General features: G+C 44.9%; 2 protein-coding genes across 4 annotated transcripts in view; both read left to right on the forward strand.

Moving 5' to 3' along the window:
* The window catches only part of LOC137413621 (uncharacterized), a 178634-nt gene that overhangs the window by 15741 nt on the left and 156893 nt on the right, over window positions 1-6000 (forward strand). The gene's annotated exons all lie outside the window — the stretch shown is intronic.
* The window catches only part of LOC137413618 (uncharacterized), a 217936-nt gene that overhangs the window by 15658 nt on the left and 196278 nt on the right, over window positions 1-6000 (forward strand). The window lies entirely within an intron of this gene.

Below are 6000 nucleotides of genomic sequence, written 5' to 3' on the forward strand. Positions count from 1 at the left end.
CCTCAAGAGGCATCTATTACTTCTATTACAGATTAAGTAGCGATATTATTGGTTGGTCAGGTGCATAGCACAAGAGATATTGTCATCGAGCAAAGAGACAGCCGACTGAAAAGAATCAACGAAACACATAGAGCCCATGACTCACTTCAATATCCTTTGCTGTTTTGGAATGGGGAAGATGGTTACCACTTTCAGTATTTCCAGGTAAATCCACAAACTGGAACTCAAACTTCACAGAAGGTTTCTGCTATGAATTTTTATTCATATAGATTAATGGAAAGAGAACATGAATTCAACACAATACGAAGATCCACGTCTCTTTTCTACCAATTTGCAGTTGATATGTGGGCTAAAATTGAATCGGAAAGATAATTATTATTTGTTCGGACCCATCAAGCTCAGTTACGAGCAACTGATTACCAAAATCTAAGTGACGCATTTAGAAATGACAGAGTTCCAACAACAATAGGAAAATTAGTAATTCTTCCCTCTCACCAAGGTACATGAATGAAAAAATACAAGATGCAATGTGTTATGTGAGGAATTATGGAAAACATGATTTATTCATTACATACACTTGCAATTCTAAGCCTGGTGTTGGCTTAGCGGTTGGGGTGCCAGCTTGGGATCCTAGGATCCTGGGTTTTGAATCCCGGTCGATCGCTGAATTAACGCCGGGGGGGTTGACTCAGCCTGTCATCCTTTTGAGGTCGGCAAATTGAGTACCAGTTCACTGGTAATTCCCTGTGTGTCACAAGAGGTGACTAACAGGGTTGGCGGCAGGAAGGACATCTGGCCGTAAAACATTGCTTCAGAAGGGGACCATGGTGCCCGAAAAAGGCCAACCCCTGCTCTGCGGGGAAAAATGGCCTCTAAAGGTGGTTCTATACACTTGCAATAATTCTCAGTGGCCAGAGATTAAAAGAGAACTCGTGGAAAATCAAAGGCCAGACTCAAGAAAAAAAACATGTATTTGGAAAAGTAAGATGCCACATGACAACATTTGAATGGAAAAAGAGAGGAATGCCACATGCCCATATATTGATTTGGCTACAGGAGAAGATAATGCCCAATGAATTATATGCTGTAATATGTGTGGAGTTGCTCAGTAAAGATGAAGATCCATTATTCCATAAAATTATATTGACCAAAATGGTTCATGGACCATGTGGACATTTTAATAGAAAGTCACCTTGCATGAGAGCTGGAAAATGCACCAAGAACTACCCTAAAGATTTTTGCTTGGCGACCCAATCGGATAGAGATGGATATCCTTTGTACCGGAGGAGAAAAGTTGCTGATGGTGGCATTGATGTGCTAATGGCTAAACATGTTGTAGACAATCGGTTGATTATACCACACAATCCATATCTCTCCAGAATGTGCAATGCCCACATCAATGTAGAATTTTGCAATTCTGTTAAATCGATTAAGTATGTCTGTAAATATGTAAATAAAGGTCAGGATATGGCTGTATTTTCATTAGGCAGAGATGGACAAGACCACTATGATGAGACCTATGCATATCAGAATGCTCGATTATGTAAGCACCAATGAAGCACTCTGGAGAATATTTGGCTTTCACATCCATGAGCATCATCCAACCGTTCAGAAACTTCAAGTTCATCTAGAAAATGGTCAGAGGATTTATTATAACTCCAGCACTGCAGCACAAAAAGCCCAAGAGGCCCCCATTACAACTCTTTTTTTTTTTTTTTTTTTTTTTTTTTTTTTTTGTATACAAGATCGAGGCTCGTGAAAGAGCGAACATTAATCACACAGAAAGACAAACCAACACATAAAACATATAACATAGGGAGCGGTAGACAATATGGGGAGAGAGGGGGAAGGACACAAACACAACATTTGAGAGCAGGGACCGAGAGACATGGAGACATCGAGAGATCTGAGAGAGGGCGAGGGCTTTGGGGGGGGGGGGGGGGCGTGGGAAGGGGGCAGTGGGAGAGGTATAAAACATATGGACACTGCCAGGACTTCCAGGAAAGAAGTTGGAATTTCAAACAAGGTGGATCTGGGGTGAATTAGCGAGGGTAGAAAAGATCAAGGTTTTGGATGGGGGAAGATAAGAGATGGTGGTGAACAGCTGTTTTAAAGACCTGGAGGGAGGAGTGGGATTGAAGGGAGTGAGGTAGTTTGTTCCAGAGGCGGGAGAAAAGAGGAATGAAAGAGTGAAGGTGAGCGGAGAGCCGAGATTTCGGCAGTTTAACCATCAGAGGGTTGCTGGCAGATCTTGTGCGACCTGTAGGAATATTTGGGGGACAGAGCACAGAGAGAGCTGGGGGTGCAAGGCCGGAGAGGAGTCGGTAGAAGACAGAAAGACCACCTACCTGCCTGTGGTGAGTGAGTGAAAGGCCCTCAGAGATAGCTTCATCGCGGGAGATTCCAATAATTCTGAAAGCTTTGGTTTCAACAGCGTGAAGCCGAGCTAGGTGTGAGGCAGGAGCACCGGCCCATAGGGGAGAACAGTATTCCATTGAGCTGCGGATGAAAGCCTTGTATGTGGTGAGGAGCTCAGGTGTGCCGAGGAAGGACTTCGCACGACGGAGGATGCCCAGTCGGCGACTGGCTTTGGAGGCCAGCTTGGAAATGTGGTTTTCCCAAGAAAGATCATGGCAGATAGTGAGACCCAAAATCTTGAGCGACAGAACTTCTTGGAGAGGATTGTTGAGAAAGTAGATGGGAGGGTTGTCCAGTCGATCTTTTCGGAGAGACATAGTAAGAGTGTGAGATTTGTCAGGATTGAAAGACATGTTCCACTTGTTTGACCAGTCTGTGATTTTGTCCAGGTCTTCAGAGAGTGAGGAGGCAGCAGACTGCCGATCTGAGGGAAGAGGAATGGAGCGGCAGAGAGTGGAGTCATCAGCAAAGAGATAGAGAGGATTTTCGAGAGAGTCAGAGAGATCATTGATGAAGACCAGAAAAAGCACGGGGCCCAGAACACTGCCTTGGGGAACTCCAGCCTGAACAGGAAGAGGAGATGAGAGAAACCCATTCAGGGCCACACGTTGACGACGACTAGAGAGGAAGTCCGCCAGCCATGCGTGGAGATTTCCATGGATACCAAAGGAGGAGAGTTTGGTGAGCAGAGCGGGGTGCCAGACCGTGTCGAAGGCACGTGATATGTCGAGGGAGACAGCTCTAATTTCCTGTTTGGCATTGAGGACCTCCATCCATTGTTGAGACAGCAGAAGCAGCATGTCCAGAGTAGAGTGACCTGGTCTGAAACCAAATTGATGATCAGAGATCAAGCCATTGGAGAAGAGGAAAGATTTCATATCAGAAGCAATGATGGATTCCATGACTTTGCTGATAATTGGGAGAAGGCTGATTGGTCTGTAGTTGCTAGGATCTGTTTTTGCACCTTTTTTGTGCAAAGCGGTGATGTTGGCTGATTTCCAAGCAGATGGCAGTTGACCTTGAGCAAAAGAGAGGGTGAAGAGAACAGAGAGAGGGTGAGATAGAGCAGCAGAGCAGGATTTTAGGACCCGTGGGCTGATGCCGTCGGGTCCAGTTGCAGAATCAGAGTCGAGGGTTGACAGAAACTTTTCCACCTTGTCAGGAGGAAAGGACACGGAGTCCAGGAGCAGCAGGGTACGACTGGGTATGGTGGGTACAGAGAGGGATGGGTTTGGGACACAAGATTTAGAGGCAAACACAGAGTTGAGGCATTCAGCTTTTTCACGTGCGGAGTCAGCTGTGTAGCCGTTTGAGGTAAGGGAGGGGATGGAGGGGGAACAAACACCAGAAACGGATTTGACCAGACGCCACCAGGATTTGGAAGAGGGAGACAGATAAGAGAGTTCGGTCTTGAGAACGGAGAGATATTGTTTCCTGGCTCTCCTGAGGGTGGACACACACTTGTTTCGGGCTTTGTGAAAGGAAATGAGATTTCCTTCCGTTGGATTTGCTTTCCAGGAGACGAAGGCAAGTTGTTTCTGGGCAACAGCCTCACCACAAGATTCCGTGTACCATGGACGGGAGGAAGGGTATGACAACTGAAGACGAGATGGGATAAATCTGTGCATGAGAGAGAGCAATTTACTTTGGAAGAATTCCCAGGATGAGTTGATGTCAGAGGTGGTAGAGATGGGAGACCAGTCCAGATGATTGATGGCTGCTTGAAGACCGTGCCAGTTGGCCTGAGTGAAATGCCAGACTCGTCGACGCTGAGCAGGCTCCCTGAGGATGGTCAGAGAGATGTCCACTTTAACAAGGACATGATCAGATGATCCGATCGGAGCAGAAGAAGAGCAGCAGACATTTTCAGGGAAGTTAGTCATAACCAAGTCCAGAAGAGAAGATGTTCCGTTGACTGAGATCCGGGTCGGGAAATTGACAGATTGTGTCAGTCCCAGTGAGTCGCAGAAGTCCTTTGCTGAGGAGCCATGGCTGGTGAGAGAGGTACCCACACCCAGCCAACTGGCATGATGACAGTTGAAATCACCACATATGAGGAAGAGAGAGTTGGGATGAGTAGATAGAAGTTGGTCCATATCGTCAGACAGCGAGATGTAGATGGAGTCATCACTGTTTGGTGGACGGTACAACACACATATGAACAAGAGGTGGGAGCGAAGGGGAGGGGAAGCTCTTCCAGCTTTTTCCAGCTTTGTGGAGAAGATAATTTTGCTCAGACACTCCTTTACAATGACGTTCCAAAATATATCACCTGGGCTGCTCGTGGCAGAAAGTGGAAAAGGAGAGTTCAAGGCAATCCTGCAGAAGGTTATCCAGGGGGAAAAGTCTAAAAATGCCCTTGGAAGGGTGAACACAATACATCCAAATATGGGTGAAGTCTTCTATGTGAGGCTGTTACTTCACACTTCATGGTCCAAAGTCTTTTGAGTATTTGAAGACGTACGAGGATAGGATTTTGTGATACCTTCAAGGAGGCCTGTTTATTACATGGCTTACTGTAAGATGACCTACACTGGAAACAAACTACAGAAGAAGCTGCTGTAAGTCACTCTCCTGGACGACTGCGACATTTATTTACCATTCTCATAACACAGTGTGCCCTCACTGAACCCAACAACTCTGGAATTATCATAAAGAGAGTCTATCTGAGGATATCTTGTACAGGATTCAAAGAGAATCTCATGACTTAGAAATGACTTGTAGTAATGAAATTTTCAATGAAGCCCTCATGATGATTGAAGACAAAGTTATGGATTTCGGAGGACGTGATTTGAGTCATTATGGACTTCAAATACCTAATAGAACAACATGTGAATTAATGAGAAAACTGTTAAAGGAGATACATTATGACAAAGAAGAACTTGCACAGTTTGTTCAGGAGAATTAAAGAAAGCTTTTGCATAGTCAAGCAGTCATATATAGGAAAATCATGGAGGTTATTGATGGTAATGAAGGAGGACTATTTTTCATAGATGCACCTGGTGGTACAGGGAAAACGTTCATTTTAATGGTAATCCTAGCAAAGCGGCATATTGCACTCGCAGTTGCATACTTCAGGAATTGCATCTACTCTCTTGCCTGGTGGTAGGACAACTCACTCCACATTCAAACTACCACTTAACATTCAAAATGAGGAGACACCAACGTGCAATATTGAGAAAGGCTCTGCAAAGGGCAATGTCTTGAGAGATGCAAGAGTTTTCATCTGGGACGAGTGCTCTATGTCACACAAAAGACGTATTGAGGCATTAGATAATACACTCCAAGACTATGGGAGGAAAGTAGTCATGCTATGGGAGGAACTCCACTGATTCTTTCTGGGGATTTCCGACAAATTCTCCCGGTCATGCCAAGAGGAATGAGAGCAGATGAAATTTAAGGAACTCTGAAGGCATCTCCTCTTTGGGGTAAAGTTGTGTCATTTCCATTGACAGTAAATATGAGAGTTTATCTTTCAGAGGATGAGGAAGTTGGCAATTTTGCCAAATTACTTCTTGATATCAGAGATGGCAATATTCCATTAGCTCCTAATTCCAACCAAATTACAATCCCAAATGGATG

This window comes from Myxine glutinosa, chromosome 5 (genome assembly GCF_964187855.1).
Source record: "Myxine glutinosa chromosome 5, kmMyxGlut1.1, whole genome shotgun sequence".
In the NCBI taxonomy this organism is placed as follows: domain Eukaryota; kingdom Metazoa; phylum Chordata; class Myxini; order Myxiniformes; family Myxinidae; genus Myxine; species Myxine glutinosa.